This window comes from Pelodiscus sinensis, chromosome 13, assembly GCF_052426305.1.
Source record: "Pelodiscus sinensis isolate ZL-2025 chromosome 13, ASM5242630v1, whole genome shotgun sequence".
In the NCBI taxonomy this organism is placed as follows: Eukaryota; Metazoa; Chordata; order Testudines; family Trionychidae; genus Pelodiscus; species Pelodiscus sinensis.
In genome coordinates, this window is record NC_143064.1 from 21635637 (window position 1) to 21661793 (window position 26157).

Below are 26157 nucleotides of genomic sequence, written 5' to 3' on the forward strand. Positions count from 1 at the left end.
CGGATTTTATTGTCTCCTGTTACAGGATGTTGAAGATCTCTTGGTAGCCTATGGATGTATTTAGGGACTAATTTGATCTTTCTACAGAGGAAATAATTATTCTTTCACAATAGTTTTTTTTTATTACTTACATTCGACTCCTGGCTAGTTATTTCAACAACATAATTGAAACTATATTAAAGATGATTCAGTGGGAGATTTGCCTGATTAAGGAACCTGCAAGGAACACTTCCTTTTCCCACTTGCTCACAAACAGTTCCCAGAGGTCTTGATATTTCTGAACACACTTGGGAAGCATGATTCTGTGGATAAATCCTTCAACTGGACTCAGATGACCTAGCCATTGTCCCTTGCTTTGTCATTTGCCTAATCTTTGAGCTGTTCCCCACAATCTTGTGCTGTTCCCCTTTGCCTTTTGTTTATGTAAAGTGTAAGCTCTTTGGGGACTCTTAGATTGTCTATATACAGTGCTTCTGCATGGGGCCCCTAAGATGACTGTAATACAAATGACAAATCAAGATAAACTGGTGTAAATGTTTTGTGGGATTAGAGTCTGAAAGTGTAATCATAGTATTCCCTATTACATCTTTTGCAGCTGGTGTTCAAGTGATGGACAAAAGAAAAAATCTCTCTTCTTTTCCTTTAGATTGTAAGAAGTCTGCAGTATCACCATTGCTTTCTCATTCTTTTCAGTCACTTCCCATTATTCCCTCAGACAAGTGATCCATGCTGCTATGTCCCTCAAAGGGTACTCTCAGGTTAAGCCTTATTTTCTGATGAGTCTGTGACACTCTGCTTGGATCTCCCCACCTGGTTGCCTTTTTTGAACCCTTATCTGGATATTTGAGAACAACCCAACTGGGCTGAAGGTTCACTCTGAAACACACTTTTGAACTGTCCTGTCCCACAAGTACCACACTATTCGCTGTACCTGAACAAAAGTTTAGGGGAGTTGACCTGCTGTGGAAACGTGAGTAACTAATCCATCATTTTACTCATTGACTTAGAAAGCAGATGTTTTTTATTGAACAGCATAAGCCACTGGAAAATCCATGACGGTGAACAAATGCATCATTCTTCATTAAGTATATCAGTATAAAAATTGCCTAACTTTCATTCACAGTCTTGTCTTTATTTCAAATGCAGCAACTCTGGGACTTCAGATCCCACCTTAGAATTTTCCAGCTTTGGCTAACAGATCAGGTAGCATCTCTCCCTTTCTGACTCTGCTCCTTATCCAGTTGAAATAGATACATTTCAAATATATCTTATTGTGTGATGTTCTGCATATTGATAAAGTGCTGGTCACTGTGGAGAAGGGGTGTGGATAATGTTTGGAAATTGAGTAATTTGATAGTGGCATGAAACAGAGGACAAAATAGGAGCCTAAAGTTAGGCACCTGAGTAAACAGCCTGATTTTCCAAAGACCTGAGTGCCCAACCTGAGAGAGAGAGAATATTTGAGGGAATAAAGCTTCTACAGGAGTGCTTGCAAGACTAGGCCCCAAACAAAAGGTATAAATGAATTTGTTATGCAGCTACTTCACCACATGGTGTCACTAAGGAGCTAGCAGAAAATATTGTATGGGGCTGTATTTTACAGTCTTGCCTCCTGTACTACAGTAACTGCATGCAACTTAATCCCCTTCAACTTCTGTAGCTTGCTGCTTTGCAAGGGAAATCCTAGTAGGCACAGAAGAATTACACACTTAATTTTACAGCTATGAGAAATAGGATAGGGCCCAAGAGCAGACATCTGAACTGTTTGCCCTAAGACATGCTACACAACATGTTTGTACATCACATGTACATGCAGAGTATGCCTCAGTGTTCTACCAAGAATTTTCTGGTGGCTCTGTAGCACTGACTTTCAATGCGACATGCCCTCCTGGCTCACTTCTGAGAACGGGTCACTTGGGTATTTCTGAAAACATTACTCAGATTTTCAGGGGTATTTGGATGTCTTGGTTGCTGATGGATGCCTCTTTGTAGAACACAATGAAATATAGCAGATTGTGGCTAAAATAATATGTACAATAGTTTGTGGGTGATTGTACAATTAGCATGAAGTTTGCAGCCATCTCATTGTTCACTCTGCTGCCTGTTCTACGCCTTTCCCTATTTCTTTTGTTTGTCCTGCATGTTTAGACAGAAGCTCCTTGGAGAAGGGACTGTCCCTCTCATAATTGTGTTTGCACATGGGACCTTGTGTGTGGGTCCTTCGTAGGCACAACCATAATTCTTTTTAAAGAAACCACTCTTGCATCTAAAGCATTTAATACAACACCCAAGAAATCCTGCAAATAACTAGCAAGAAGACAGATTTGTACTTTAAGCCTGAATTGCTTGACAATTTCCCTTCCTCAATGACTGTGTTATATATTTGCACAGAATATGCCACACTGCTCTACAAAGCAATTTGATGTTCTGGTGGCTCTGTAGCATTGACTTTCAATGAGACAAGTGCTCTTGGCTCACTGCTGAGGATGGGCCACTTGAGTGTTTCTGAAAACATTACACAGATTTTCAGGGGTATTTGGATGTCTTGGTCTCCACAAAGGCCTTTTCCTAGAAGGCAATGAAGCGACAGCACAGAAGGCATTTGTAAATTACATACAGTACAGAATTCCATCTCGATGGGAAAGGGTGTGTCTATTCCTGTCACGGCCTGACCCACAGAGCTCTCGCACAAGAGAATACTCCAGAAGCTAAGAAAAAGGCCCGTTCCCTTGTGATTTAAATCATTGCTCTAAGCAGGGGCCGCTCTATTATTCAGAGCTGGCTGGGGCCGAGATCGGCCCCCGTTTGGCCCAGCCCCGCGGTCTGTGCAGCCGCCAGGAGCTGAGCGCAGATCGCTGCGGCCACCTGCGCCTCCCTGGCCCTGCTATCCGCCATCCTGGGGGCGGGGGAGAGGGGCAGCTGGCCACGGCTCAGCCTCTGCACCTGCTCCGCAGGCAGGAGGGCTACGGCGGCTGCAGCTGGAGGTCCCCTCCCCCGCGGGGGGGGGGGGAGAAACAGGCGACACAAAACCCTGGGGGGGGGAGAGGAAACTGACATCCCCATCCCCAATCGCGTGGGGAGCTCAGCCTGCAGATGGGGGGCGGAGAGAGGGGGAGAAAAGAGCCCCCCAGCTACCTCCTTCCCTTTCGGCTACGTGATCCAGCGCAGGGCGGGGAAGACAGATTCACACCGCTCCTTTGCCCCTCCCCGCCTGCCGCCCTGGGGACCGGGTCGGGGTAGCGGGGGAAGCCCCTGCGGAGCAGCAGGTGGCGGAGGGGCTGAAAGCAGCGAGGAGGGCGCTTCCCTGCAGGGGGCTCGGCTCGCCCGGGTTCCCGGGCTTCCCTTGGCGGCGCTTGCAGGCCTCTGGCGGGGCAAAGGGGCGGCGGGTGGCGAGCAGCCCCGACCTTGCAGCAGGCGCCTGTGGCTCCTCAGTGCAGCTGGGGCAGATTGAACACCCCCCTCCCGGCGGATGGGGAATCGCCTGCCCTGCGGCGCGGTGCCTGGGAATCACCCCTGCGCTGCGCTGGGCTGAGCTCAGAGGAAGGGGGGGAAGGGTTTCACTTCCGCCTGGCTGCAGGAACCACAAGCCCCCAGAATATATTAGAATAATGACACTATGAGCGAGATTTTGAAACAAATAAAAGAATCCCCGCGGCCCGCGCAACGTGGAGCCAAATGAGCCTTCGGAGAGCCCGCCACGCCGCGCCGGAGCGCGAGCCAAGACCCTGGAGCATCCCTTAGGCAGCCTCCTGCCGAGCAGCGACAGGCACAGCCGGGGAGAGGAAGCGCTCCCTCCCCAGCCCAGAGGAGGCGAGAGAGCAGGTCTGTCGTTTGCTTTGTTACCTTGCCAGCTCGCCCTGCAGAGCGCCGGCTGGGCTGGGCAAGAAAGGCAGCTGATGCGGCCAGGGTGTGCGTGTGCGTGCGGGGAGCCACTGGTCAGTTTCATCCCTTGTCAATTGCAGCACTCTCCTTGTCAGTGTCAGCGGAGGGGGGACAAGCCTGCCTGTCTCGCTCGCTCGCTCGCTCTCCGTGTTTTGCGCGACGTGGGTAGTCTGAGACTGTCTAGGTGGAAAATGTTCCTGCGCGCGCCTCTCTCCGCTGGCTGTGTCTGCACTCGTGGGAGGGCTAGACGTGTGTGTGTCTGTCTGTGCGTGACTGACTGAAGGCACTTAAATAAGCAGTGTAACTGGAGCGAGTGCTGAAGCGGGAATGGGCCAGGTTGTGTTTAATCCTGTGTCACACACAGTACGCTGCACGTACACGGCTGCAGTCCGGGCTTTACCTGTTCTGCCAACATTTTGAGAATAATAATTATCTTGGAAGCAGGGAAAAAATCCCCATTTTTTATATCTTCACATATATATTTATAGGACAAGACACTCAAGCCTCACTGTGATTCTTTTGTTATCCGTCACTTTCAGATTCTCAAGAAGAGAATCATTTTAATTCTTGTAAACTCACTCTCACAACCAAAGACTCAGTGTTACCAGCAATTTAAAAAAAAGTGTTTTATTTTTCAGGTCAATCAAAAATACAGCATCTTCCTCTATTATTACTAAATAATTGGTTTCAGATTTGGTTGTACTGTAGTGATGAGCAGAATATAACAGTGTAGCTTACATTGAAGGGTATACATACAGTTGAGTTGAAAGAAGTAGCAGACTAAGACTGTGGGCCCAAATGCTGCACCACTGGAGTAAAGTGGAGTTTTGCCATTGACTGTATTGGGAGCAGGCACGTTTCTCTTATTATTGTATTTACCCACATTACTTTTAAAAGGAGGAAACCCAAATACTGTATTTCCTGCTCTGGCTACAATGACGGCCCATGATGACAGTGAGTAGGGAGATCACCATAGGCTTCTTGAAATCAAATCACATACACTTAGGAGTTGATGCACAGCACTGACTTAATGGATCCTGGGGCAGAAAAATTCTTCTCCCAAGCAACTGTTCTAATGAAGTCCCCTCCCTCACCTCTCCCCTCTGATAGGGTGCCTAGTGGAAATCTTTCTAGGGCTGAAATTGCTCACCTTGCCAACAGGGCTGACAATTTCTTACCTGAGGAAGATCTGTAGGGTTCATATAAGGACTTATCTGAGCTTACCTTTACCAAAGAGATCAATGTACTGGCTGCTGTTATCACTGGTGTATATTTTTTAAAACTAAAAAGATCAGATGTGTTAGCACATTTTGAGGTGGAAAGTGCACAGATCTTAATTTTAGATAAAAAAGGTGCTGAGTGAATTTGAATCTTTTCCATTGCTGCTTCTACTTGTTTATTATGGCTAAGAGAGAGGCTTGAACTCTTAGAATCCAGTATCCTTTGTATTAGGCCAACCCACTGGCGATTAGATCTTATGTGCATTGGACATCGCTTGGAATAATAAAATCTACTCATTTTATTATTATTTAGGTGGGTAATCCAGGTACGGGACATGAAGTGATCTACCCAAAGTCATCATGGAAGTATGTTACTAAGCTGAGAACTAACCCAAGATTTCTTGATTTCCAGTTCCATGCCATACCATACGCTCATGCTTCCTTCCACTTTTGTTAACTTTATTGAGTATCTTCACTGGCTCCTTACCAAGTGCAGATGTGGTCCTCCTTTGTTATATTAGCTCAGGGTGATTGTGTGTCCTATTTTGGCCAGGGCAGTCCCTTTTTTAAGCCCTGTCCTGGTCATCCCACATTTTTTTGTCAAAAAAGTGGGGTGTGGTGTGATTGGAGGAATATGTGTTGGGGTTGAGGGGGAAGCAGAGATATCAGCCCCATGCAAGAGGCAGGCAGGATTTCAGTATGTGGGGAGTCTAGCAGGATTCGGGTCACCAGCAACAGCCTTGTGTGTGGGACTGGCAAGGTTTGAGAGACCAGCGACAACCTGGCTTGGGGAGGCAGTGGGGCACAGGCTCATCAGTGGTTTTGTAGCGTGGCTGGGGGGGGGGGGAGTGGAGGTTGGTCCAGCGCAGTGTAGTGTCCTGTTTTCCTTTTGAGAAATACTGTTACCCTAGCTGTTCTTTATTTTCCCCTTATGGTTTCTGAGATGAAAGCAAGCTTATCAATCTCTGATTTGTTGAGACCAGGGAAATCAAAGGAACAGGAAAATCTGCCATTCTATTTCTGTGGCCCCAAAACTAATTATTCAACATGAAAAACAGGGCATTAGGACCTCAATCCAATTTTAAAACCAGAAAACTTCCATTTGTATGCTGTTACAACAGCCAGGCTTCCAATAAAGTCACACCAATCTGTGACATACCATGGGAATTCATGATGGCGGATAGTTACTATATTTTAACATTGGGACAGAAGACATAATTTTGGGGAGTGGTGAGTTGATGCAAATAGGAAGTTTTCAACCAGTTACTCAAGCTTACTCATATCCCTTAGTAAAATATGAAGTTGTTTTGGAGACAGGTTAAAAGTTCAAGTTATGTACCATGTGCATAGGGTCCTGCCTTATTTTTAAAATAGACTAACATGACTGTTGTTAGAAGTTCAACATGTATAGCCTGACCTACTGCCAAAGTGGTGTTGCGAGAGTCTGATAGTAGCGCTTTAAGACTGGGCTGTAAAGCTCACTCCCATTTTACTAGTTATTTCTGATGAAAGGAAGGCTTTCTCTCTGTTCTTAAATAAGAGTAACTTTTTCTGAACTGATGACTGATATCCAGGGAAAGCACTGATGCTTGTGCAAAGCGAGTTATTGTGTTGATCTTTAGTGCAACACTGGTAGAAAATCTGCATTGGGAAACCTACAAGTTGGTCTAATGTGCATAGAATGTGTTGAAGTGGTAGTACCTTGCATTTTCCCCAACTGAAATATATCTTGTTGCTTTCTGCTTGTGTTGCTAATTGCTAACTCCCTTATAATATTACTTTTCTGTCCCTGTTAGTGTTTGCCATCTCTCCCTGTTTTGTAGGATCAGCGAGTTCTATTAACACCCAGTTTGCTCCGTTTTCTGCAAGTATTCCTGCTGTGCACTAAGTGCTGCCTGGAACTCCAGCTGCTATAACTATCCGCCCTTCCAACAGCTCCTGCCAACCAATCTCAAGCCTATATTGAACCTACAGAAGTTGTCACATATTGGCTCACATCAGAGTAATCTGCCATTTAAAGTGACCCTGTGTTTTGCCGTTAGGGAGTCTGAGTACATCAGCCAGGCAAGGGGGTAGCTAGGTCTCCAGGGACCATGGCAAGGGAGAGTGAAGTGTGCTCTACAGCCTTAGCTAAGAGTCAGTTGGCTTTTTGTGTTATTGGAAGGAATAGATAATTCTTCTTATTCTCTTTCTCCACATCAGTCATGATTTTATAGACCTATATCATATCCCCCCTTTTCCAAGGTGAAAAGTCCCAGTCTTATTAATCTCTCCTCATATGGCAGCTGTTCCATACTCCTAATCATTTTTGTTGTCCTTTTCTGAACCTTTTCCAATTCCAGTTCCATCTTTTTTGAAATGATGCGACCAAAACTACACACAGTATTCAAGCTATGGGCATACCATAGATTTATATAGCGACAATAACATTCTTATTAGTAGTGTAGTCAGGACTTAACCCTACTTACCTAAGATGGTAAACCCTGGGCAGTCAACTGTGCGTTTTGTGCAAACTCATAATCACACAGTGTCAGTTGCAATAAACTGGGATATTAGAATTTATATAACTGAAACATTCTCCTTAACATAATGTAGTCTTCAGAGTTGATGGTAATAATGTAATAATATCTCACATTTACATTGTCATTTATCATAAAGAAAGACAAAGTAATTGGCAGGCTGCACTGAAATCACTTTATCCACCACTGAAGTGCAGCCACTGCTGGGTTTAAATGCAGCAACAGTTAAACAGCGTACAGTCAAATGATACAACCAGTTGGGATGGTTAGTAAGCTCCACTTCTGTATGGTGTAACAAGGACTCCCACAGCCTGGCAGAAATCATGGGGTGAAACTTCTTTCCATCTGATATGCCCCCTGCAGAAATATGAATATATATAAAATAGCTTCAATCAACCAGAGCATTACAAATATATCACAGCTCATTGTGCAGAAGGTAAGACAGCAAAAAATTAAAACAAAAGACTCACATTTATTTGCACAGTTCTGTATACATTTTTATCGAGAGTTTGATCTCCATAACCCAAATAAATCTGAATATTTATCTATGTTAGCAGCATACATTAAATCTGAAATATCTAGCTGCATGGTTGTTTGTTCGTATCTTAACTGTCTCAAACTGTGCTCCTGGAGAATTGCCATTCCTGTAGGTTATTTTCGCCGAGGTTTTGGACTACACACACACATGCTTACAGACTACAGGCTTCATGCTCCCTGGTATTTTTAAACAGCTTGTCACTAGCTGGCAGAACAGCTGGGTGGTAATGTTCTGCAGAGACAATATTGGCCCTAAAATACCCCATGGCATCAATAAACATCACTTTAAATTATGCAGATAAACTACTTTAAGCTATTCTAAAACACAGATATAAAACCACGAGTCCCTTCCCAGTTCTGTGCAGAATTAATAGCACTTTAGGGCTTAACCCTTTGAATGGGGCAAGGGTCCCTGTAAGGTCTTTTCATTATTTTTTTACTTCTGATCATTTTCCTTGTAAATCTTGCTCCATTGCATCAAGATCCAGAAGCCTTTGTCACAGCTGGAGCTGGGAGTTCTTAATCTAACTAATGGCTGGCCGCAGTCTGTCAAGAGCACACCACAATAGATGTGGCAATTCCAGGAGCGGTTTGAGCTGTTTGAAAGGTTAACTGAGTGCACTGACAGGGGTAATGTTTGGGACCCTGTAAAGGTCTTCAGCAGCGATGCTGAACATCTCTGGTGTTTCGCTGGGACAGTTCTGTTTCCTTGCTGAGAATTGGCTCTTTGCTCATGCACTTTATTCCATCCCCTTTTCGGTAAATTAAGCTCAGACTGGTTTTGTTGCAAAAATGAGCATGGAATTATTGGTGGTTTGGGGGTTAATGTTTGTAAATGTTAACGAGGAGTCTAATGTTGTGGAAGTGGGAGCAAGCCGGATCTGAGCAGTTTGATGGACTGATAGCTAAGCCTTACCTTAGAAGCCCCAATTAAGTACATTATGATTTGTAGTATAGTAGCACATAGGGGACCCAGCCAAGCTATGCACTGTGCATATATCTAAAAAAGAGAGTTTCGGGCCCACAAGAGCTTATATTGAGAACTCTAATCCTGTAAAGACAGTGTGGGTGCAGACCCATTCAAATTAGTTGACTTCAAGGAGACTCTCCATATGTGCATCAGTCCACCTGTGAGTATGAACTGCAAGCCCAGGCTTAACACAAGACATCTAAAGGGTAGGGGAAGATTGTCCCTATTTATAGATTATTGTACCTATTTATAGATGGAGAAGTGAGGATCAAACAGAGGGTGACGAGGCCAATGTCATACAGGGAATCTGTTGCAGAGCTAGAAATTGAACCTGATTCTCCTGGGTCCCAGCCCAGTGCTGTACCCAGAAAACCATTCTCTACCTCACACCTGCCTCAAATGCATCCTCAGCATGAGTGAGCTTTCTTACAGCTTCAGAATTGCCCCTTGGTATTTCCTATTCCCATAGGCTTCTTAAGATTAGTAAAAAATTAATAACCTGACCCTGTAAATATTGAACATTCTTGTTTGGCTAATAAGGTTTGGTCCTGATTTAATTCCTTTGATTCTCAGTAGAGTTGGTCAAACTGGGAACTTCCCTTCTTCAGGAAATGCCAGCATTTTTCATTCCCTTTTGACCTGGTTTGGAATGGTCCATTCTAATCTCTTGTCTAAATTAAATTTCATCACAATCAACATCATTCTCTGAACTGTTCTGATTTCGACTAAGTGGCATTTTCCAAAGGAAAAACATTTTGCTGGAAAACCTCTGACTACTCCACTTTTGGTTACTCCCAAATGTGGGTGATGCAATGTTGAAGCAGCTCACAGGTACTAGGGTATTTAATTTAAGTCCTGCTTTTTGCATATCTTTCTAAAGTCGGCCTGCCAGTAGACATACATTTTCTCTGTATCCCTCTGGCTTATCTATTGGTCTCCTGGGCTCTGCAGTTCTTGCAGCTCTTGGTGTCTTTACTACAATACAAGTAAGCCTGAGGATCATGCATTAATCCAGGATCCTGCACCTGCAAATCATGGTTTATGTTTGAACCTTCATGTAAAGCTGCAATGTATTTCTGTGCAATTATTTAGAGTGGAAATTATTTTATTTAAATCAGCATCAGCAGCTGTGGGTCCCCAGTACCAGAAAACCTCTGGGAGGGGTGGGAAAGTGGTGCTATGAGCTGGTTGCAGCCCTGTTCTGTCAGGGGCTTAGGGTACATCTACACTGAAGCTAAAATGTGATTGTAGCCTGGATAGGGAAGCCACACTGGAGTTAATCTAGCGTGGAGGTAACAACAGCAGTAAAGCTGCAAAGGCAAAATCCTGGCACAGGCTAGCAACTGGAATATGTTCCTATGGGGCTTGTATTAGGGCAGCTGGCCTGCTCTGAATCCTCCACTGCTGCATTATCACTACTCACAATACCTGTGCTAGCTAAATTAAAGGTAGTCTGGGTCTACCAACCCATCCTACAATCATGCTTTCATCTGCGCTGGAGATATACCCTTATTGCATCCCACACAGCACAGAAAGCCAATGAACTCTATAGTGTCCCTAGTGGTAGAGAATGGACATGACTCTGATATCTTCTTTACTTTATATTTTACAAATGTGCATCTGTTTGTCTGTCCGTCTGTGAGTCCATTTGTTCAAGAACTCCCCCTAAATGGTAAGAGCTAGGACCATCACATTTGCTATGCACTCTCCTCTTATCATAATGTAATGTAAAGTAAGGGTTAGGTTGTGCCAGGACAATGGGATGTGCCTGGAATATGATGGTTTCCCATAAAACTGAAAGAGAGGTGTCTGGTAGAAGGGAGTTGTACTATAGAATGACCACAGGTGGGCAGCAAGGGACTAGAAATGGGGACTGGGATAGCTGTAACCCCACTGGGCCAGGGAGCAGAGGTGGAGAAAGGAACAGCTATCTACTATATATTTCAGAGAGTACGTCTGCGTGTCTGCCTGCTCTCCAGCTGGGGGACATGCATCACTACCCTGGCTGTGCCAGCTGAAACTGCAGCAGCCATGGACAGATGTTTCTCACCTGGCCCCAATCTGCTACAGTGGGAGAGGACTGGACTGCCCTCTCTCCCCAGGACAGCCTGCATACTGAATCCTTTATTGCCAGCCGCACCCCAGAATAACGATTTACATGAAGAAAAACAAAACTAATTTGAGTTAAGGGCCTGAGCAACGCCGGGTAATCCTCTAGCCTACTAGAAGATTTGAGAGAGTCTATCTGTTTAGGAACTTCTCAACAATAGAACACCACTTGTCATCACCTACAACCCCCAACTTAAACCTGTCCAACACATTATCAATAAACTACAGCCTATATTGGAACAGGATACCATACTCAAAGAGGCTCTGGGAGACAGACCCATAGTCTCCTATAGACAACCACCTAACCTCAAGATGATTCTTACCAACCACCACAGGACATACCACACTAATACCAACCCTGGTACCTTCCCTTGCAACAAATCCCGTTGCCAGCTTTGTCCACATATTCATTCTGCTGATACCATTATTGGACCTAACCAAGTGAGTTATAAGATCAAGAATACATATTCCTGCGCATCCAGAAATATAATCTATGCTATCATGTGCCGAAAGTGTCCGTCTGCTATGTACATTGGACAAACATCTCAGACACTTCGCCAAAGGATTAATGCCCACAAAACAGATATCAGACAAGATCACAAAGAGAAAACAGTTTCTTGCCACTTTAACCAGAAAGGACACTCTCTAAATGACTTAGCCACCTGCATTCTGCTACAAAGACCTTTTACATCTGCACTTGAAAGGGAATCCTCTGAACTGTCATTCATGTTAAAATTCGACACTTGTCAACAAGGACTTAACAAGACTTTGAACTTTCTCACCCATTACCAAGACAGTTTCCCCAATTATCACCTGTAATACCATTAACTCACAAACATCCCACTCTCCCTACCTTTAATATCAGCAATTCACAGACACTTACCTTCCTTCCTCCTCCTTCCCACCCCCCCGCATCCCCCTTCTGTTCTGCAATGTGATTTGTCCTTTTCATATTTGTTCATTTTTTTTTTAATTGTATCCTTTGGTATATATGGTTGTGACTACTTTCTTCCACTATTTGATCTGAGGAAGTGGGTCTGGCCCACGAAAGCTCATCATCTAATAAACCATCTTGTTAGTCTTTAAAGTGCTACATTGTCCTGCATTTTGCTTCTCATAAACGGTAAGAGTTAAGACCAGAAATCGATATACAGCTTCCTCTTATCATTAAGCAACGTTAGGGTTCGGTTGTTCAGGAAGATGGGATGTGCCTGGAATGGGATTATGTCTCATAAAACCATACAGAAAAGAGACAGAGTCACCGGGCGGGTGAAAGGGGCTGGCTAAGGGTGCACTTCTCATCCCCGTCTGGGACTGCCCCAGCCTCCCACCCCTCAGGCAGCCTTTAGGGAGGGCTGGGGTGGGGGTGTGGAAGCTCTCCCCTCCGGATTTGCAAGGGGACATTTCTAACTGTTCCCCTTCATTAGGAAGTAAGGGGAAAGTGCACAGTTTGCTGCATTCCCCACTCTGTCTGGCAGTGCAGGGGGCAGATGAGCTGTGCTATCACTCCGTGACAGGGACAGGAAAGCAAGCAGCCCTAGTATGAATCTTAGGGGGGAGCTTCATCTCAAGCACTCCCTCCCTCCCTCCACACACACACACACACTCCAGCCAAATAAGTTACATTGAGGAGCTGAGCAATGTTGGGTACAAGTGCTAGTAATGAATATAGAACGATCCTTTACTCAGGCTGTGCGAAACAGGCAGACCTCTAATGCTCCCTGACTCTGGAGGTTTCACACAGATACGCTGGGTTTTTAGCATGAGTGAAGCTACCACAATGTGGCTGCATCAGTGCAGATGCTCCAGTGTAATTGGTGACTTCTATGCATGTGAGTTTAACAGAGTCTGATGTGAAGGACTTAGTCTGGGTTGGCTACACTGGTGCTATAAACCTTGACCCCACAGACAAGAACTAAACATAGCCTGAGCTGTCCAGTGTACCACAAAGGGTCTTCCTAAATCCTTGCTTGGAATATAGTACAGGCAATCTCCGACTTACGCGGATCCGACTTATGTAGGATCCATAGCTACGAACGGGGCTTTTCTTGCCCTGGAGGACGCGGGCGGCGGGACTGCCCAGACGCGCCGCGGTCCCGCTGCCCGCCTCCTCCGAGTCTTTGCTCCGCGTCTCCCTGGTCTGCTGCGGGTTGGGGGGGCGCAGCTAGTGCACCTGCCCCCCCAGCAGACCAGGCTTTTCTCCTGACGCCTGGGGTAGAGCAGCTGGGGCGCTGCCCGGTTGGTCCTGCAGCGCCGCTCCTCGGCGCTACTGGACCAACCCGGCAGCACCCCAGCTGCTCTGCCCCAGGCGTCCCCAAGTCAGCCGCTGCTGAAACTGACCAGCGGCTGACTACAGGAAGCCCGAGGCAGAGTTGCTCTTTCCCGGGCTTCCTGGAATCAGCCGCTGATCAGTTTCAACAGCGGCTGACTTGGCAACACCTGGGGTAGAGCAGCTGGAGTGCTGCCGGGTTGGTCCCCACAGCGCTGAGGTGCAGCACTGCGGGGTCCTACCCGGCAGTGCCCCAGCTGCTCTGTCCCAGGCGTCCAGATTCAGCCGCTGTTGAAACTGATCAGCGGCTGATTCCAGGGAGCCCGGGGCAGAGCAACTCTGCCTCGGGCTTCCTGTAGTCAGCCGCTGGTCAGTTTCAGCAGTGGCTGAATCTGGACGCCAGTTCCGACTTACATACAAATTCAACTTAAGAACAAACCTACAGTTTGGAATGGTGAACCGCAGCCAATGGTAACTGTGGACAGCTGTGCCTGAAGACACTGCCCCTTCTTGTGCCAGAAAACCCCTCTTGCTCAATGCCGTTATTCCTGAAAATAATCAGCGTAACAGCGTGCCTGAAGACACTGCCCCTTCATGTAGCCGCGCGGCACGGGGTCCGAACTAGCCAGCATTTAAAAATGGCGCTGGCCGGCTTTATGCAAATGAAGCCCGGGAAATTCAAATTTGCAACTCCGTATGACTACATTACCCACCCTAGTTCGAACTAGGGCGGGTAATGTAGACATACCCTATGATAACGACTCTCGTGTTCAGCGGAGCTATGCCAATCTTATTGACCGAAATGTTTTCAAATACATTCAGAAACTTCCACCACTACCCAGCTGTTTTTTGTGAATCTGTACTTTTCAACCACTGAGTTAGGCAAGTCACTGCCTAGGATGGAGTACTACAGAAAGGAACCTATGAGTTAAAAAAACCCAAACATCATTCTGGGATGCATTGGCAGGAATTTTGTAAGCAAGACACAAGGAGTAATTCTTCCAGTCTACTCCTTGGTGATTAGGCCTCAGCTGGAGTGCTGTGTTCAGATCTGGGTGCAACATTTCAGGTGGACAAACTGGAGAAAGACCCTGGAGAGCATTTGTTTGGTTTGGAGACGAGAAGACCGAGGGGAGACATAATAGTTTTCAATTACGTAAAAGGCTGTTCTAAGGGGGAGGATGAAAAATTGTTCTTGTTAACCTCCGAGGACAGGACAAGAAGCAGCGTAGCAAGGGTGGCATAGGTTAAATGTTAGGAAAAACTTCCTAACTGTCAAGGTAACTAAGCACTGGAATAAAATATCTAGGGAGGTTGTAGAATCTCAGTCTAATCTGCTCTTAAAAGCCTCCAATGATGAACACACGTCAGGGATGGTCTGATAATAATTAGTCCTGCGTTCAGTGTGGGGGACTGGACTAGAAGACCTCTTAAGGTCCCTTCCAGTCCTATGATTCTAAGGAAAAGGATACTAAACATGAGACACAGAAACTTAGTGTTCTCACTACTCATATGAGGCCTTTTGCATTTTCTAGTCATGCTAAAATATTGTTTATACTTGCTAGAGTTAAATTAATGAGAAGACTCTATTAGTTGGCAATTAGCACATTGGCTTTAGAGAATGACAACTGTGTTACACGAGCAGCAGCAACAACAAAAGATTTTCCTCTGTCCCTTGTGCCAGTTTGTGTTGTGCATAAATATGTCACTCTCAGCTGCCTTGCCATCAGTCCGAGGCTAGGCTTGTGCGCAGTCCTGAATGATTCCCCTTCACTAGCTCTGTCAGGGGCAGGTTCGCTTAAAAGTAAGGTGCCAGTGGTTTAGGCAAACAAGAATTTAGGGCAATAGTGGGCAATGGGTTCATCAGGGTAAGCCAGGCAGGCTGCCAGGCAGGTTGTTTACCTTGTGTCTTCAGGCACAGCTGTCCACAGTTACCATTGGCTGCGGTTCACCATTCCTAACTAATGGTAGCTGTTGGAAGCAGCACAGGTCGCAGGCACTTCTTGGCTGCTGGTTTCTGCCACTCCCATTGGCCATGGTTAGCAATTCCTGGCCAATGAGACCTCTGGGTGGCCACACCTGTGGACACAAGGTAAACAACCTGTCTGACGGCCTGCCAGAGACTTACGCTGACTAACCATGTGTGGTCTGTGGGCCGCAGGTTGCCCACCACTGATTTAGGGCTTGATTGTCCCAGTTAGACAGTCAGTCAGTGTATCCATGGTACTGGTGTCCCTTCTTGGAAACACCACAAGGCTGGGGATAATTGAGCTGGAATGAGTAGGGTGGGGACACCATCTCCTTCAAACAATGCAGAGTTTTAGTCCTACTGTCCATCATATGCTGTGGATGCTCCTGTCAAAGAGGATTCTTAGGGTGACTTTCTTGGGTCAATGCGTGGTAATGCTCTGTCAGCAGAACTGCAGATTTTGGGTGGTTGGGATTGTTAGGGGAGTACAAGGCCTCTGCGTATTTGCCTGGGCTCCGTGAGCTTGGTGGTAGAAACACTGTATTCATTCCCTGTATTGGAAAGAGAGAGGGGTGGGACTGAATCTTTCCATGCCCTCCCTACTGTGGTATAGTCTGGCACAGCTCTGAGAAGGAGAGAGCTCTTAGGCCCTTATTTTGGCTTCCTCTTATAGAGAATTTGACTGACCCAAATGTGAATATAATTTGTTTTCATGAGATATTGTATTTTACATTGAAAAATGTCACTGACTATGGATTTGAGAAGGACCAAAGCAGCACTTTTCAGGATTCAGGAATCACTTTTCAGGATTCAGTTAAACCATCTGGCTGCATTTCACTGCCCAAATTGGACGACAAGTGAACGAACGGTGGCTAAAATGTAAGAGGGAGATTTTCAAAAGGAAAATACACTAGGAGCTGGGTTTCTCGCCTTTTGAAAGTTACTCTTAAAACTCCCTCTGTCTTACTATCCTAAAATGTTTTAGTTGCCGTAGAGATGAGGACACTTTTTTTAAAAATCAGATTTTTATTTTGGCAATGTCATTCCTGAAATTGCTTTTTGATTTCCATTGTGGCACGAAGCTCCTTCTCAATCAGGTGCTTTAGGGAAAGAAGGAGGTTTGCAAGAGGCGGTGAGAGCTTATTGTCTTGGAGGCAGGCATAGATTTCATTGAACCTGACTCTAAGACTGACTTTTTGATGAAGCTGCCACATGGTTCTGTTCACTATGACTAATATGTTTGCTTTTCCTTCACAAACCAGTCCTGGTTTTCCTCAGATGTCTTTGGAAAGATTTGTAGAATAGCTTGGGATGAATGATCTTCGGAAGATGGGTTGTTCATTAAATGTTTGCTACTCATTCTCTGCAGTGTAGGTGAATGGCTTACTTCAGGTGGAAGGAATTATTTTTGCTTTCTAAGAAGATGACTTCAATTCCTTTTAGCAGGGAGCATTTAACAAAGAATGCACTGTCTGATCCATCCTCTCAGACTAATTGTAGTTCAGTTAAAACTCATGAAACTTTCTTGATCCATGAAAGTTTTCACAAATAGCTGGTGGTTTTCTGAATACTTCTGAATAACTAAAAGTATGACCTGCAGCTCTGGTCTGGTCTATACAAACTTATGTCAATGTGACTGCATTGCTCAGCTGAGCAGTGCAGTGATACTGACAAAACTCACAGTGCAGACAGTGTTATGCCAAGGAAAGGGCTCCTCTCATCAGCATAGATAGCTGCCTCCTTTTGGGCAGGTAGAGTACAGACGCTCACTCGTTGGTATAGATAGTGGCTTCACTAAGTGCTACAGCAGCACTTGGGGCTCGTCTACATTGGCCCCTTTTCCGGAAGGGGCATGTTAATTTCATGAGTCGTAATAGGGAAATCCGCGGGGGATTTAAATATCCCCCGCGGCATTTAAATAAAAATGTCCGCCGCTTTTTTCCGGCTTTTAGAAAAGTCGGAAAAGAGCGTCTACACTGGCCCCGATCCTCCGGAAAAAGCGCCCTTTTCCGGAGGATCTTATTCCTACTTTGAAGGGCGCTTTTTCTGGAGGATCGGAGCCAGTGTAGACACTCTTTTCCGGCTTTTCTAAAAGCCGGAAAAAAGCGGCGGACATTTTTATTTAAATGCCGCGGGGGATATTTAAATCCCCCGCGGATTTCCTTATTACGACTCGTGAAATTAACATGCCCCTTCCGGAAAAGGGGCCAATGTAGACGTAGCCTTAGTGTTGTAAGTGTGGACAAGCCCCTCAGAATCATTGGAAGCTAAACCTGGGACTTTGATTCTCAAATTAGGTTGGTTTGTTTTGTAAACTCAGCTCTACAGGGAACTTGTTGTTTACACCATGCAAAACTTTCAGTGCATCATGCTTTGCACTTGAAAATACTCTTTGACCTTATCTCAAATCAGTAAGCCAGAGATGTTACAGAATAGGCAACAAGGATGAACAAGGAAATCCAGAGTGTACTCACTATGTTTCCTTTCCCTGAGGGTATGTTGTCACTGCAGAGTTAACCTAGGTGTTCACTTGTGTGTTGCTCTAACTCTCCTCCCATTAACACACACAAACCTCTCAGCTGCGCTTAGGGGTGATTTCAGTCCTGGCTAGCTGTCCTGTCCTGGTATATCAGTTAAAACCCAGGTGCTGTTTTCACAGGAGCTCAGGTGGCAAATCCTTCCCAAATGTGAGAGAATCAGGCACCTTGCCCCCTCCATGACCTTGTCCCTTCTCTTACCCCGGAAGTCCAACTCCTGGCTGGGCTGGCAGCTGGTGCCCAGCTGGGAGTAGAGGCATCTGTGGGAAATCATGGACCCTCCACCTGTCCAAAGGCAGCCCCCATGTTGTGTCCCTGCCCTCTGGGTCTCCCATCCAGGATAAATGGAGGATCCATGGCTCCCCACAGCTGCTCCTCTGGTTCTTGCTCTGGTGGGGACTTGGGAGAGAGAGAAGGGGTGGGCCCTCAGCCTCCCACCCCATTCCAGTGCCATTGGCTGGTAACTTGCCCTTTTTTTTCATTGAGGACATAGACTAAATTACTTGAGTGCTGATAGTCCTCTGATGCCTTCCCACAATTCCAATGTGCCCAGAACAACAAACAAATCCTCCCACAATTCACTGGGAAAGAATGAGAGTCTCAGCTTACTGCAGCACAAAGACACATTGGATAGGACCCCAGAAATTCTAGTGACTCACAGGCGCATGCAACATCAGTAAGGACCCAGTAAATCAGGTGGGGGTGTTGCCTAACCCAAATGTGATCAGCTAATCCAGGTGCTGATCACCCTAATGAAACTCTGCAGTGAAGAAAGACCCATAAACACAAAGATTCTGTTGGTCACAATGGTGGTTGTTCCAGAAACAGATTTTACTTATGAGTTTTTGTGATTCACAGTAGTTAGTATGGAAGTCAATTCTAGAGCAAAAAGAATAAACACCTCTTGACAGATTGGGTATGATATTATGGACACTGGGGCTTCATGGGGCACCCTGACGCTTTTACTTGTTTGCTGCTTTGTTCAGTGTTGATGGGCCTCTACTGGTAAGTGATAAAAGGTGCAGAAAGTTAGATGAAACATATTGGGTATGTCTACACTACAGTATTATTTTGAAATATCTTATTTTGAAATAGTTCATTCGAAATAGCTTATTTTGAAATAACACATCTACACACAAAATGCATTTTGAAATAGCATTTTGCTATTTTAAAATAGCGTGTCCACATTGAGTGGACACTGAATTGCATTGAAGGCTGGGCGGAACCAGGTCCAGGAGGGCATAGGGTCAGGAGTTTATTTGTGTGGCTGCTGCCTGAGGCTATCTGAGACTTGTGCTTAAAGGGACCCCCACCCCGAGCAGCCAGTTCTCAGCTTTCCCTGCTTGCTTGCCTACCTCGATGAGGGACAGCAAAGCATTTGTGTCTCTGTGTGTTCTGGTTGCCCTCACTTGGGACACCACAGCACTCTGCAACATGGAGCCGGAGCTGTCCCCGGGCACTCTGGTGCTTCTCGTGAACGCGTTGTTGCAAGCCTGGCTGCACTTTCTGCAGGCTGCTATCCAGGAGGTCCATCGGGGGGCTGTCAGTATCCAGGAGGCCCTGCGGGAGAGCTTCCACCCTGAGGAGCACCAAGAGTCTCCCTGGTCAGCCCCACTTGGGGCTTGTGCCTCATTCCTCCCCCACATCGTTCCACTTACCCTCCCAGCCCCCCTTCCTGATGTCAAATAAAATACACATATTTTCATTAACACAAACTCTCTTTATTTAAAAAACTGGGGGGGGGGGAATGAAACTGGTGAGACTGGAGAAAGGAGGTGGGAGAGGGGAGGAAACAGGGTGGGAGAGGGAAGGGGGAAACCTGGGAGGAGGGAGCTGGAAGGGAGAAGCAAGGGGAAGAAGGGGGAGGAGAAGTTCAGGGCTCAGAGTTGGGGGTTTTGCTGGACCAACTTGATTTTCATGCGAACCTGCTCCTGGGTTTACATGTGGCCTTTGGTGGCCAGGCTGACAGCTATCCTGCCATAGACGGCCACGTTCCTCCATCTAATGCGGAGATCATGGATGTTGGGGGCATCCCCCCCAAACCTGAGTAAGGTTCACCCTGATCTCCAACCTGGACCAGGAAGGCGTCTGCCTTCTCTGGGCCCTGGCAGGCTCCTGAGCGCTGGCAGACTGCTCCTGGGGAGCGGTGGAGGGCTGGCTGCCAGTGGCTTGCTGGCTCATGTTTTGGGGCCACTGGGTCAGGGGCAGTGACTGCTGGCTCTGGGCCGGCAGGCTTGGAGCTAGCACAGGCACGGTGGCCAGAGTCAGCCCATTTAAGGGCTCCGGGGAGGGAAAGGAGGGAGAGGAGTGTTCTTGTTTGAGGCTGGAGTGGCCACCAGTGCACCCTGGGAAGGCCGGAGGCCCCCTATTTCGAAATAAGTGTCTACACAGCACTTATTTCGAATTAGCTATTTTGAATTTGACATTATTTCTCATGGAATGAGGTTTACAAAATTCAAAATAAGTGCTCCACTATTTTGAATTTATATCGAAATAGAAGTTTGGCTGTGTAGACACTAGTAAAGTGAATTTGAAATAACGGGTGTTATTTCGAATTAACTTTGATGTGTAGACATACCCATTGAGAGCCAGGTGTGAAATTCTACACCTTTGAAAGTCAGTGGGAATTCATCCATTGATGGTTGAGGGTCAGGATTTCACCCCCAAATTTTCAAAGAGCTCTGAGTTGGGACACTGATTTTGTGTCTGTGGTACATTCTGGCCCCAGATGATAGAATCTCAGCAAGTCTGAATGGAAAGTGCATTCAGGTAGCTGAGTATCTAAACAGTGCCATTTGTGCTTGTTGCAACTGACTGCAGCTGCAATTGACTGCACACAGAATTCGAGGCCTTTAAAAAAATCTAATTTAAGAACCAGAGGTTATTTGGTCCTAAGTGTTTAAATGCATATTATCAACTACTGCTCATTTCCTTTTGTTGTGTGGCCTAGAATTTGAATGATGAGCTTTCAGAGCCCAAGTAGTGACAAAGGAAGTAGATTCTGTGTTGCTTGACTTGTCTGTGAAATGAGTTCCCTCTATATATAATGAAGCGGCTGATTACCTAAATTAAAAACCCCACAAAACAATGCTGTTGTCCCATTTGGTAGATGGCGAGAGATTGTGCGGACAAGAGAAAGCTTGCTCACAGGCAATCTGTGACCCACTCAATGCTTTTCTTATGCTAATGTGAGAATGGGTATCCTGGGCAACATCTGCTGTCCCTGAGGTCCTGGTCTTGGGCATTTAGAATAGATTTGCTTTATTAGCGTTAGGCCATCCAGAACAGTAGTGGCGCACACAGTATTTTTCATAATATTAGAAGTTCTAATTGTACGAACCTGGAGATAATTGTCACTTTTAATAATGCAGTAAAATGTGATAGCTACCAATTTTAGACAAAGGCACCGTCTTCCAAGTTGCAATTGGTGTGTGCAAATCTGTGAAGGGCCTTATATTTGATTCTACCTCCGATTAATTTATTTGATTACTATGTGTTTTAACTTTTGTAAAAGCCCTCCTGAGATCCTGGGGGGATTTCTATCTGAATCAAAATTAATAAATAAAATATATTATGTGATTATTTTTAGAAATGCCAAAGTGAGCAGCTGGTTAAACCAGTTGAGGTTTAAATGACATAATCATCAGCTTTATTCAAGTTTCTCGGCAAATCAAATAGCTAAATTCTTAGCTGTGAGTAACTTAGGAAAGCCTTTAATAATTATACTTCAGAGGAGTAGCCGAGTTAGTCTGTAACAGGGAAAACTTTAAAAACAACAAGTAGTCTAGTAGCACTTTAAAGACTAACAAGACATATAGATGGTATCATGAACTTTCATGGGCACAACCAGAAGTGGTTGTGCCCACGAAACCTCATGATACCATCTACATGTTTTGTTAGTCTTTAAAGTTCTACTAGACTATTTGTTGTTAAGTTTTTGATAATTATACTTGCACTTATTTTTTCAGTGTACTTTAATTATAAAGTAGTTCCTTCCATCCAATGATCTTGATACTTCGATAAGTGATAAGTATGCCTCATTCTTGTCATAAAAGTATAATTCCTTTTGTGATGTAAGAAGAATTATCCCATTTTACAGATGATTAAATTGAGGCCTGGCTGTAATGCATGATATGTTAGTAACACCTAGGCATTCTAGCCCTGGAGCACGGCCTCATTGTGCTAGATACTGTTCATATACATACTGAAGAGTTTACAACTCAAAAGTAAGACAAATGACAATAGGTGCATCAGGAGTACAAGGAAAAATGAGACACTATTGGTCAGTGTGTTAAGCAGTGGTCTTAGCAGAGGAGCAACCAGGCTGTTAAGACTGGTTGGTTGGTTTGTTTGTTTGTTTGTTTGTTTGTTTGTTTGTTTGTTTTTGTAGATATCATGGTAAAGGAGAATTTCAAGGAGGGATTTGAAGGAAATGACTTGCCCAAGTTCAAATAGCGAGTCAAGGCTGAGCTGGGAGCATAACCAGAGAATGTACAATACCATATTGTGAAAATGACATAACTATCTGTACATATGACCTACACACATGTGGAGGTTGGCAGAGCTATAAATTGTGCAGAGAAGCTTTAACTAATTTTTCTACACCTTTTCAATTTCTTTGATCATATGTGAACCAAATAGGAATACTTCATATGAAGTAAAAATGAGTCTTTTAACTGGTGTAATTGTAACCCACACACCTGGTATGGTCACTGAGTACTGCAAATGGCACCTAGACCACTGCAACAGTTAAGATCAAGGGACCTCTACAGCATGAACTGAGAGCCAGCTGGCTTTTAGCTCAGAGGGTAGAGGCTCCTATAGTCAGCTCCCGAGATCCCAGATTCATATCCGCCTTGGTGGTGGTTGCACAATTAATTTCTGATGTTAAACTTTAGAAGAGGATCCTTGCATTATGCAGGCAATAATATGAATAGTTAAGAGCAAAAATAACAGTATTTTGGTACAACCCTTTGCACATTCTTTGTGATAAATTAAGATAATTTCAAACATTGACTCGGAATCTCTCTCCAGAAAGTTCTCCAGTTGTGGTCAATGAGAACTTTCCAAATCAAAAAGCTCAAGCTTTGATCTGATTTTTTTTTCAGAACAATTCTGTTTTCACTAAAACATTTGCAAAGTTTTGTTTTTATACCAATGTGGACTGAAAACAAATTTAGAAATAATCTTTAATGTTGCCATGAAATGAAATTGTTATCCCCTTATGTACCACGAGGAATTTACGTATGTTAATATTAAAGGGACTGTCCACTAGACAAAATGTTCTGCTTATCTGAATGCATAAATTGTTGGATGTGTTGGAGAAATTTTTATTGTCATAGACAACATAGTTCTTTTTCAGTGCTGTAAACCTATTCTACTTATGTCTGCTGTATGTACAGCTTATGGCTGTGGTTTGTATTAATGAATACAGGCAAATTAAAATAATGTCCAAATGAGTTCTGATGTTTTAAATTTGTTCTTTTGTGGCCAGAGTTTACATTGGCAAGATTTAATATTTTAATTTTTTTTCTTTCTTTGACGTGGAAATGTGCTGTCCAGCAGAAAAAAACTGTTGATGATAATAACAGGTTTTTGATGAATAAGAGAAGCTTTGAATGAATCCCGAACTGACTTGTGTTGGAAATAAGAATTAGGACCTAGATGTATCAATATTTTTGACTGCAATGTGTTTCCATCATTGCAGAAACAGGAGTAAAAATCCTTTGTTGTGATATTTCTTGAAGGAGGTGTTGGGATATCTGCTGTGAGTGATCCATTGAGTTGTTGCTTTCTGAAGTTGCCAAGGAACATTTCTGCAGAGGATATGGATACGCTGACCACAGTGCTGCTAGACAGTCTTTCAGGCTATTTATCACAATGCCAGCAGTCTCCATTTTCAAGGAAGTCACCATAAAGTACGGATCAGAGAGAGTTCATCAGTGCCTAGAGAACTTGAAAGGAGAAATACATGAAGTGGGATGACTGTGCCTGCTAAATTTGGTTTCCTGTGTGCAAGGCTCTCTGGAGTAAGAGCTTGGTTTGGAAATGCTAATGTAATTGGCTGCATATTGGAGTATTCATCATCCTATTTATTATCATCTGACCTAACCTCATTTATTACCACTTTATGAATTTACAGGATCTGTGCTATACCCTAACCCAGGGGTGGGCAAAGTATGGCCCGCAAGCCGAATCCGGCCTTCCAAGCCACCAGGTCCATCACAGCACTGTCCCACGGCCCAGTGGGAACCTCGGGCAGGCTCCCTGCTTGCTGCACCCCCATGAGCACCTCAAAGTGGCTGGCTGCAGGGGGCCATGTGCTCCTTGCTTGTCATGCACCTTGGGGGGTGGGGCTTCATGCGCTGCCCTTGCCCCTCACACTATTTCACAGCTTCCATGACTGGGAGCTGCCTGGGCTGTGTTTGTGGCAAGAGCCCACGCCCTGCGGTGCCCAGCACAGAGAGACTATGGCCATTACAGCACGCTGTAAGTTGGGAAATCAGCCAGAGACAACAGCAAGGATAGTAACCAATGCTTGGGCAGCTCAGCAGCCTTTGTCCAGCAAAAGGGGCTACAATTCAATGACTGTCCTGCATGAGGACACCAAGGGAATTGCTCAGCCTTGCCTGAGAAGTCACTAATGCCCCCAGAAATGCCTAGACTTGCATTCTCCAAGGTATAAAAGGCCAAGCAAGGGGCCCCTCTAGTCTCTTTCTCCTATGCTGCAAGCAAGAAGGATACTGAGAAGATTAAAGACTCCCACAGAGGTGATTGGTCCAGATTTCCAAGGTGAAATTTTTGAACTGCAATATCCAGTGGGGTGAAAGAAACTGTTCAGTCTAGTTGCTCAGTCTAATAGGTTAATAATTTAGACTGTGTGCTTATATATTATTTCTTTTGGTAACTAACGCTGACTTTTACTTGTCACTTATAGTCACTCAAAATCTCTTTCGTAGTCAGTAAACTTGTTTAGCTGTTTATCTTTACCAGCGAGTTTGCCTGAAGTGTTTGGTAAATTTGCTGAAGAGTTTTTAGAAAGGCTGGTTTATATCCACTTTCCATTGACACAATGGTGAACCGATTAATACATTTGCATTGCTTGTCTTGAGCAGTGCAAGATGGTATGTTCCTGAGGTAGACTGCTGGGACCTAGGGGGATTTGCCTGATGCCCTTCTCTGTGTGGTTCACAAGTGGTTTTGGAAGCATTGATGCAATCTAGCTGGGTGTGGGGCTCCACATGTTGTTGTGCTGAGTGATAACAGGGCCAGAGGGATTTGCTGATTGTCAGGAGCAAAGCATTGTGAGAGACAACTCAGGCTAGAGAGAGTTAAAGGGGGCACAGCATTCCCAGGCTGCACACTAGTATCCCATCACAACCAGGATGATAAGGATCATATTTTACATAAGCAGAACTTCTCTGGTGTTGGTAATTATTTATTATTTGTCCATTTAGAGATCAGGGCGCCATTGTGCTAGGCTCTGTAATACAGCTAATAAAAAAGGCAATCGCTGCCTTATAGACTAGAATCATAGTGTATGATTAGAGACAACAAACAATGTACAGTAATCTCTGTAGCAGAAAGAGCATATAGTCTGCTACGTGGCAGAACTAGAAGAGATTAGCACCATTGCTAGTAGGATGGCTGTCATTCAGAAAATGAACTATACAATGAACATCTCTCATTGCTAAATTTCTCTTTTATAATGCCATTAGGTGATCACTTTCAGCTCTACAGATTTAGAAATGTGGCTAGTTGTGCAGCATGATTCATATCCTTCTATTCTTGCACAGTTATGCTTCACTTCTTAATAACAAGTGTGACTTCTACTGGAACAGAGAGAACCAAACAACAACAGTGTACTTTGGGGGTCTTTGTCTTCATTTTGGTTCATGGACTTTCTGCTTGTTACCACTCCTACCAGAACACATCCCCCGCAGCACGCAGTGGGGAGCGACACTTTGTAAGCAAAATTTCTGGGCCGCATGTGCATGTGTATGAGTGTATATGTATGAAATATATACATACCCACACCTCTGTGTTTGTGTGCACACAGACACATACACACACAAAGTGCGTGTGTATATATGGGAACTGATTTGTAAAGTCTAATTTAAACTGGTAGATCAAAATGCTTGCAGC

The 26157-nt window shown here is 44.8% G+C and overlaps 1 protein-coding gene across 4 annotated transcripts in view; it reads left to right on the forward strand.

Moving 5' to 3' along the window:
• Window positions 1–3246: 3246 nt before the first annotated feature.
• The window catches only part of PAK3 (p21 (RAC1) activated kinase 3), a 208295-nt gene continuing 185384 nt past the window's right edge, over window positions 3247–26157 (forward strand). For all 4 annotated transcript variants that reach the window (XM_075940915.2, XM_014580107.4, XM_014580109.4 and 1 more), the window contains exon 1: window positions 3247–3822. The gene's annotated coding sequence lies outside the window, so the exon portion shown is untranslated. The remainder of the gene's footprint in view (window positions 3823–26157) is intronic.